This window comes from Chiroxiphia lanceolata, chromosome 11 (genome assembly GCF_009829145.1).
Source record: "Chiroxiphia lanceolata isolate bChiLan1 chromosome 11, bChiLan1.pri, whole genome shotgun sequence".
In the NCBI taxonomy this organism is placed as follows: Eukaryota; Metazoa; Chordata; class Aves; order Passeriformes; family Pipridae; genus Chiroxiphia; species Chiroxiphia lanceolata.
The window spans coordinates 1,312,221-1,321,814 of record NC_045647.1 but is presented as its reverse complement, the minus strand read 5'-3'; the positions used below and the strand labels follow the sequence as shown (position 1 = coordinate 1,321,814).

Sequence of the window (9,594 nt, the reverse complement as noted above, 5' to 3'; positions counted from 1 at the left end):
GGCTTGGATTTGGCCCCTTGTTCATTGTGCTTTTTACAAAATACCTACTACAAATCTAAGGACTTTGTAATACTTACCACAAGGGTTTTTTAGGCAAATGATATTGTTGGTTCTTGCCTGACCTAAATTATTATGATAGCAAGGAATGCAAAAAACCAAGTTAAATTACTCTTTAGCAGAAATTTCAGGGAATGGACACTTTTGCATGAATATTTCATGCAAAGCTATAAATAATTCTGTTGGATTTTGAAGATCAGAAAGTGACTACTTGGATGATGTAGGGCATTTATGTAAGGCTGTGTAAGGCTTTGTGCATGCTGGAAGAGACACATTCATTCATGGAATTCAAGTCATGTGTGGGCAAATTGGACATTTTTCCTGAAATTTCTTTTCAATTGCTCTTTGTTTCAGTTGTTAGGACTGGAATAGACAAACACAGCACTGTCATTTGCCTCCAAAGTTACCTGAGAGCTGTGCAAGCTGCAATGTTTTCACAAAGCTTTGGCCTTTTAAGGAGGTTTTATTCAATATTCTAATCCTAGTGCTGAATATGTTGTGCTCATGAAGTACACATTTGTTAGATTCCTGAAGTGTAGGTCCCTCTGAACCTTCATTCACATATAAAAATCAACTCCACTTGATGGAATTATGTTCCTTATGAGTTGACTTGGATGTGGTTTTGTTTTTTTTCTGTAAATGGTAGTAATCTCTTCATATTAACCAGGAGAAAAAAAGATAAGAAATAGAATTGTTTTCTCCTTATGTCACAGGATTGATCTTCTGGCAAACAAACAAAGAAATCATGAAATTATCTAAAGAGCTTGTTCCTTGAACCCCCCGGAAAACAACTGCAAGCTGAACATCAAAGAGCACAAACAAAATATTGCCACATTAAGGTCTCCTGCACAAAGGGAGCCTTTTGCTGTGTGCAATGTGCTTATCCTGCAAGTGCTGAAGCAGCTCCCAGACCAGCAGCAGGATAATTCCTGCCTGTAGCATCCCGAGAGGAGAGCGGAGCATCCTCCGAGGTGCCACCGACGCCCTCGGCTCGCGGGGACTGGTGGCCCCTTCACCACCCCAGGGGAGTCCTACACCAGTGTCCCAACTGCTTTGGGGACATCTGCTTTGGGATCCACGTCCCAGCTCATTTCCAGCGCTGGAGCCCCAGTGATGCTGCCCAGAGTGAGCCTGGGAGCAGGAGCAGCAGAGATATTCAGGTACCTCGTGGTCGTGGTGTCCAAGAGGGAGAACACAAACCCCCCTGGCTGTGTTGCAGGAGGGGAGGTGTCCCACGGCAAGGGTTGGCTCTGGGGGACAGTCCCCACCCTGAGGAGCTGCTGGGGCCTTTGTGAACAGAGCAGGGCCCTCGTGTCCCTCAGCTCAGGGGAGGTGTCACTCGACAAGCTTTGCTTTAACCTTCCTCAGCACTGCACGTTACTGAGGTCATCTCAGTGAAAATACAAAATAGAATCACAGAATCATTGGGGTTGGAAAAGCCCTCTGAGACATCAAGTCCAACCATTCCTCCAGCACTGCCCAGGCCACCACTCACCCATGTCCCCAAGTGCCACATCCACAGGGCTTTTAAATCCCCCCAGGGATGGGGCTCCACCCCTGCCCTGGGCAGCTGTGCCAGGGCTGGACAACCTTTTGGGGAGGAAACATAGTTTAATCCTTCTGTTCTTCTCCTGATATGTATTATGTGTTCCAGTCACATCCTGCTTTTCTCTGCATAACTTTTCAGGAATTGCAATGGTCACTCAGTTCACGTTTTTTTTTTCCTCCCTCTGTTTAAATTTAAATTTTTGCCTCTATTTTCCCCTGGTAAAACAAGGTTACTTTATAAAATTTCCAAGCTGTATTTCATTACCATTTTTCACCATCTATATGATCTCTTTTGTAATGCCAAATGTGCTACTTGTACATGATAAATCTGTGCAGCAGCAAAGAACTTTTCAGTCTCTCATCTGTTTGGAGATGAACTTCAGGTGTGTCAGTGCTTGCATATTGATTTGATGTCCCACAGCACAAGGACAAAAGGAAAGGAGTTACAAAGCCAAGCAGTCAAAAAGGTAATTTATATGAAACAGAAATTTAAACAGGTGGGAAAGTCACAGGGGTGCAATAAAATCTTCCATGAGGTGTAAATGGTGGATCTTTGTGCCACTGTGACTGAACCACCAGGCTGAAAAGCAGGAATAATGTTGGGATCAAAGCACAGTGGACAACATCTCCTGGACCTTACTTAGGGAGATAAGATAAATAAAGGAGAGCTAAAAGGATTTTACCAAATTCATACTACACAGGACTGGCTTTCTGTCTGCACACAGATAACTTGGATTAGCAAATGTGCCATCGCTTCCACCATAAAAATATCCAGTCTCACGTTATTTTAAGAGACTTTCAAAATAGAGTGGAATTAAAATATTTGTTTTAAACTCCCCAGGGAAAAGGTGCTGGGCTTCCTGCACAATCTTTCTTTTGCTTTTTATAGTCCTTCTCCACCCTCAGTCATTCAGCAGTTCCATTTCCCAAAATACCAGTGGTAACTCCCTCTCCAGTCTTTGCCCGTGTGGATGTTTGCTGTGATATCACTTCAACTCCTCAAAATGAAGCCCTTCATTTCTGTCTCACTCTTTTGGTACAAATGCAGCCTAAACTGTGTTTTTTAGACAGAATATTAACTGTGCTGGGGAGACAAGGTTGCCCAGAGAAGCTGTGGCTGCCCCAGCCCTGGGAGTGTCCCAGGCCAGGTTGGAGCACCCTGGAATAGTGGAAGGTGTCCCTGCCCATGGCAGGGGTGGCACTGGATGGGCTTTGAGGTCACAAGCCAAACCATTCCATGATTCCACGATCCCTTGCTGTGAGTTTTGCAGCCTGGGAGGTTTTAATTTTCCCAGTTTCTTGTCCCACAGTTTCACTTTGGTCCGTTGACGTTTCCCTGTTATTGACCCCCGGCAGCAAAAGGCTTGGAATGGCAGAAGAGACTTAATGAGGCACTTTACATGTCCCTCATGAGAAGTGGCTCAGGTTTGAGTGCTGCTGCTCTGAACCTGGGCTTATTTTCATTCCCATCTCTCATAGCCAAAGGTAACATCGCAATGTGTTCCGTTCTTGCTTTTATAAATTGAATAACCAGTTTTTTCTGGCTTCCCCCAGGAACCTCGGAGTGAAATTGTTTTCCTGTCCTGCAAAATGTTTCAGAAACTTTCTATTCCTGAATTGAGGTGAATGGTTTTGCTTCCCTAATGTTGCTTTCTCTGACAGCAATATGTTCCATCTGCTGGGCGTTTCGAGGCACTTTGATTTGTATCAGGTTTGAAATTTAACTTTTTTCCTTATATTTCCAAATGAAGCGTGCTTTTCAGCTTCATTTTCTGCCATTTCAAGATGTTCTTTATATCAGCCTTTTCACACAAACAACACTAGTTTGGGTATATTTTGCTTTTAAATGAAAATATTTGGTTGAAAGTGTTGCAGCCCATTTTTGTGCTTAACTTTTCCCTGATAGGCGAGTGGATATTTTCCTTTGAATCTCAGAAATATGCTTGTTTTCTAATAAAAAACCAAAAAAAAAAAAAATTATGTTTTATATTTCCAGGCTGCTGCTTGGACTGTTTTCCATCTCCTTCTATCACACGGAGCTCCATTAAGAGGTTGGTAAACTCTTTAAAGAGCTCAAAGAAATTACCAGCTTTCCCTGCTCTCAATCATCTCTTAATTCTTTTCCTTTTGAAGGGTGTAAAATTTTCTCCTCTCCCTGTCAGGCTCTGTGTAATTAATGCTGTCTCCCTGTTCTCCCAGCTCCCACATCTCTCCCTTCCCTTCTCTCCACGGCACCGTTTCCTTTGCGAGTTTGAAGGGACTCATTATTCCACTTCTAAAAGGCAAAAAAGTTCAAATTGTTTTTCGTGTGACAGCAGCAACATCAGTTGAGGGTTTGCTTGAAAACTGGTGTATCATTCCCTGAGAATGGACTTCAACTTTTCCGTTCCAGTTCTCTCTGGGAGACACACCTGCGCTGGTGGAAGGTGTCCCTGCCCATGGCAAGGGATATGAGATGGGTTTAAAGTCCCTTCCAACCCAAACCATTCTGGGATTCTAGGCCCTGCTCCAGCTCCTTGGGGGTCTGCAAGAAGGAACATGGCCTAAACCTGGTCCCTGGAGGGACAGTTGCCACCTCCCAGAGGACACAGCTCACATTCCAACGTGTCTTGCGACTTGTGACTTGGAACAAAACCTGCAGGAGCTGAGCCATGAGAGGTAATAACAATCCTTCTTTTAAAATATTTATATGAAATGACTGTGGGCCAGGGGGCAGGAGCTGAAGGTTGGAGTTGGTTTTGGTTTTACGCGGCCAAAAGAAATTTTCTCTCGTTTTTTATTTTTAAGAAGTTCAATAAAAAATGAATATTTGTTTTTTATTTTTTAATATGGGTGTTAAAGATTTAGAGCAGAGAACATGCTTCTTTTTGAATGTCACAGTGAAGAGCTGCTTTGGCACTTGGGCTACACAAACCCCAAAGGTTCCTCATTCATCCATGGCCCCGAGGGCAGGGGGTGTCGCTCTGCAGTGGGATGGAGAAGGAAAATCTGTTGGCAAGGAAAATCTGTTGGCTTTTCCCTATGGCTTCTGGTTTTCCAATATGTTCTCTGAGTACTTCCAAGTAAAACACTTCCTGCCATGTCTGCCAGAGAGCAGCAGAAAGGAAGTGTGGGTTCTACTTTACATGGTGCTCTGAGATCGTGGGGGGGGAGACGACAAACCCCAACCCCAAAGTCAGAACTGGGAACTCCAGTAGTAAGTTGCCATTGGCAGTAGAGGAGTGTGGTCACGGCCCCAAGGCTGCCAGAGCTCCAGGAGTGTTTGGAGAACACCCTCAGGGACAGGGTGGGATTTTTGGGGTGTCTGTGCAGGGTCAGGGGTTGGATGATGACCCTTGTGGGTCCTTCCAGCTCAGGACATTCCATGATTTCTACGAAAGGCTGCAGAACTTGCACTCCTCAGTAAAATCTGACTGACTCAGCTGGAGATACCAGTTGTCCTGGTGTCTCCATATTCCTTGTTGTCCTAAATATATTGGGAACACTTGGTTCCTTAATTTGGTCTATTAATAAACATAATTCTTGCTGATGTGAGCAAAAATAAGTATAAAAGCGAGAGCAAGTGCTGCCTTATTCCTGCTCCATTGGCTGGACTCCACAGCAGATTAGCTGTGAGGGTGCAGCAAAATCCTCCTTTCCATCAGCACTAGGGATAGGAACCTGTTCTCTGCACATTTACCTGGTGTTGGATGAGATTTGCAGTTCCTGGACTGTCACGATGCTCCTGACACAGCACAGGGACTGTCAGGGGCCCGAGGGCACAGAGGGTGCTGCAAATGTTTGAATTTGCAAATGCATTAATTATTGTTATTACTGTTGATGTTATGGTTGTTCTGTTGTTGGTTTGGGTATTATTATTATTACTATTATTATTTACTCAGAGGATGGGGAGGCCCTGACACAGGTTGCCCAGAGAAGCTGTAGCTGCCCCATCCCTGGAAGTGTCCAAGGCCAGGTTGGACGGGGCTTGGAGCAACCTGGGCTAGTGGAAGGTGTCCCTGCCCATGGCACAGGGTGGGACTGTATAATTTTAAGGTCCTTTCCAACCCAAACCAGTCTGGGATTCCATTATACAGCCATCTTTTGCAAATAAAAGGTTATCGATTCCCTTGCTGGAAAGAAGGGAAGAGGAGAAGAAAGAAGTCTGCCAGATATTTTGTTATAAATTGTTTTCCATTGGTTCTGCTTTCCTGGAGAGCATTAGGAATAATCCCTTGTCAGGGTGCCAGGGAGCTGCTGCTCTAAATGCAGCATAATGAAGTGGGCAGTATCTGCAGAGGTGCACAGGCATTAAAGCTGCTTAAATGAGAGCAAACTACAGAGGGAAATTTTGGAAGGGCACTGGGGAATTTTATTTTCTGCATGGCTGAGAGGACAAAGGCCTTGGACAGTAAATACTGGTGACAAGAGCTGTAGGACAGGATGTGCTGTGCTCCTTGAGCACTTCTGTTTGAGCAGGATTGGTAACCCATCACCTTAGGGTTGTATCCAGTCCCAGCTTAATGCCAACTAAAAAATAATAAAAGAGGAAACAAACAGCTTGGAGCTTAATGAGGAGGAAAAATGTAATTATAAGAACAGCTTTAATTGATAAAGGCAACATCAAGGTAGCAGAAGCTCTGCTTCTCATCAATACAGGGTTTAGTATCATCTATCAGCTACAAATTGATCACTGAGCTGCCTTTGCCAAGGCAGCCCTTTATTTGCTCTTGTTTTGTACTCTTGTGTTTGTATTTAACATACAAATATAGGTACAGATTACCTGGTTTTTGGTTGTTTTGGTTTGGTTTTTTTCAGGGCCTGTTCTCCTATTGAAAAGCAACAGAGAGCAGAGAGCAATGTAAGCAAAAGGAGTTAAGACTTTGATCAGTGTCAAGCTGTTGTGCCCTCAAAAATCCCAGCAAGTTATTAGTATTGATTAGGTCAAGGTGACCTATTCTAACAATACAGTTCTTAGGACCTCAAATTCAAAATAACTGTAGTAAATAAGACTAATAGAACCCATCTGCTGCTCCCCAGTAACATTGTGCTATGGTTTGTACAACTGGGTTCACACTGGAGAATAAATTACTGGCTGGTAAATCAGGGTGGGAGCACCGGCAGGAATGTCTGGGGCACTGTGATGCTGTTGGGTCCTTTATTGATGGGGAGTGTACAAACCACATCATCAGCTGATCCCAGGTGATGTGGATCTACAACATTTAAAGAGCTGTCACAGACATTTTTCTCTAAAAGTTCAGTGTGTTCCAAATGCTCTTTTGTTTTCTGCATTTGTCTCTCAGTTGGCCTTTGGTCAACTTCTGGTCACCTAAACATCCTTAAACCCATCACGGATAAAACTAAGATCTTTCTGTTAATTCTTTGGAGAAAAGAGACAATTTTGACAGGATAAAATGGGGAATGGCTTCAAAGTGACAGAGGGTAGGGTTAGGTGGGATATTGGGAAGAAATTCTTTATGATGAGGGTGGGGAGGCCCTGGCACAGGTTGCCCAGAGAAGCTGTGGCTGCCCCATTCCTGGAAGTGTCCAAGGCCAGGCTGGAGCAACCTGGGATAGAGGAAGGAGTCCCTGCTCTTGGCAGGGTGTGGGACTGGGTGGGCTTTAAGGTCTCTTCCAACCCAACCCATCCTATGATTCTATTCTATGATAAGAAGGACAAATGGGAGGTTAATGGTGTGTTGTGATGTATTTCCAGCACCTGATGGATGAACATAACAGGACAGATTTTTATTCTGGGTAATCTGAATAAAATGCACACCTTATGGTGCTCTCATGCTTTAGTTGTTAATACAACCCCCTTTGGCAAAAAAAGGCACTCTATGTCTTAGATCCCCCTATCTTTTAATCTCACAAATCTTGCTCTCATTTCCCCTCTGCTTTACACCTATTTCCTTCATTCTACCAGACTACGATAGGTTTATGGTCTCTGGAGTGATCCACAGCCCGCCAAGGAACACATTATGTTATCTAGGAAAAAGAAGCTCCTTATGTCTCATTAACTTGAGCAGATCCTGTTTGACACTGTGGGAAGGAACCTGCTGTGTCCAGAGCAGGCCTTGCCAGGCTGAGCCTCTCCCAAACGGCTGCTATTGATGAGCAAACAAAGGGGGTCGGCCAAGGGGATGGTAAACAGCAAATCTTAGTGCATGCTCTGCTTGGGCAAACAAGGGATTAGCTGCTGAGTGCTCATCCAGCTTAGCTGAGACCATTACAATTACCCTGGTATTTAAAACTACACACGCTGAGGGAAATGCATATTCATTTTTTTTCCCCTGGGAAAGCCAGATCATATTGAATCAATATTTAATTTTAGGGGACAGCCTCCAGACAGTGAGAAATGGTGTGTGAGGCTCTCTCTGTCTCCTGGAGGAAGAAGTCAGGGGGCTGTTTGAGGTGAGCTCAGCCTTGTCAGCTGTGATGCTGTTTGCTCTCAATCATTTCCCACTGGCCTACGTGACTGTGATGGGACTGGAAGCACAGGGGCTGCTCTCCCAGCTCCCTGTTCCTCCCTGTTCCCTGACAGGAGGGTTAACCTGGGCAAGGTCACGTCAATAATGCAGAACAGGGAAGTTGCTGTGCCAACTCTCCTGCTCAGTCAACTGAGACTTTTAGGCTCAGTTTTTAAGTTCTTGGAGTGGGGAAAAGATCCCCTTGCCGTGCAAAGCCTTTCCTGCTGGGATTGCTCTGAGTTCCCTCTGCCACAGCAGCAGCCCTGCAAACAGGCAACCAGAGCACAGCCCCAACCCTGGGCAGGGTTGTGCTTCACCTCCAAATCTCAACTTCCCTCTTCCTTTTAGGCCTTTGTCTGTTCACATCAAATCAGGAGAGATGTGGCCTCTGAGGGAGTGATGTCCACACACCTGGCACGGACAGGAGGTACCTTGATGGGCAGTCACACAGCAGGTATTTCTCTGAGCAGATCCTGCTGTTGGGGCTTCTGTTCCCCAGCACGTTCCTGTTTTATCTGCTCCTTTGGCAGAGGTGTCAGGCAGCACAATGAAACTCCTCAGGAAATGGAGACACAGAAGTTTAATAAATGCAAGTTATCTAAAAGATATTCTTTTGTATTCACTTCAGCCATGTCAAGATGTTCCAGAGCTGAAAAGAGTAAAAGGAATGATGTGGATGTCAGGAGAGTTGATAAATAATTGTACACAGAGCTGAACCAAGTTCTTAAGCAGATTTTATACTGTAATTCATGTTCTACAAGCCCTGGATGAATCATGAGAACTGCTGCTTGAGCCTGAAACAGCAATGGATCTTCTGTAACAGCAAGCCTGTTATGCACAGGATATCTGCTCTGCAGAATTCATCTGTTGCGTCGCATTTTGCCCCAAAGTGGCTGCAGGCAAAGGGTGATGCTGGAATCTCACCCTGCAAAGGTTGCTAAGGACTAAATAATGCTGTGACTCAGGGCCCTGTGATGGGACTCAGGGCATCCAGAGTGCAAAGGAAGTTAAAGTGCTCTGGGCACAGTAATCACCATCCTTTGTCTTGGTGTGCAGGTGCTGTGGAGTTAATAAATCATTCACTGGGGGAGCAGCATTGTGGTCCTCACACAGCATCATTAACAGGCCAACCTGTGACTGCAGCGGGAGAGGGTGCTTAATTAAAGGCAGATGCTTCCAAGGCTCAGAACTGTTCAGGTCACAATTTCAAGCATTACATTCTGGAATGTTTAATTTGGGCTTTAGGAACTGGAAGCCATCAAGAGGGATCGTGAAGTCCTGTGTCCCAAGGCAGTAATGAGGTTGGCTTGGACTTATCCTCAATTCTGTATTTCTGAGCATGATGTTAAATCCAGATCCAGCCTGTCTGAGGAGAAAAGGACCTCTGCAAAAAGTATCAGTGGAGTTCCATGTCGAGGCCTTGATGTCACAGAGTCATGGAATGGTTTGGGTGGGAAGGGACCTTAAAGCTCATCCCATCCCCCCCCCTGCCACGGGCAGGGGACACCTTCCACCAGCCCAGGTTGCTCCAAGCCCCGTC

The 9,594-nt window shown here is 45.0% G+C and overlaps 1 long non-coding RNA gene across 2 annotated transcripts; it reads left to right on the top strand.

Moving 5' to 3' along the window:
* The first annotated feature begins 2,867 nt into the window (after positions 1–2,867).
* LOC116792288 lies at positions 2,868–8,660 on the top strand. 2 transcript variants are annotated; one of them, XR_004359056.1, is made up of 7 exons: positions 2,868–3,030; positions 3,160–3,227; positions 3,602–3,656; positions 4,106–4,263; positions 6,403–6,445; positions 7,919–7,998; positions 8,403–8,660. It is a non-coding gene; the product is annotated as an uncharacterized LOC116792288 (long non-coding RNA). The 2 variants fall into 2 exon arrangements; XR_004359057.1 differs by lacking the exon at positions 6,403–6,445.
* Positions 8,661–9,594: the final 934 nt, after the last annotated feature.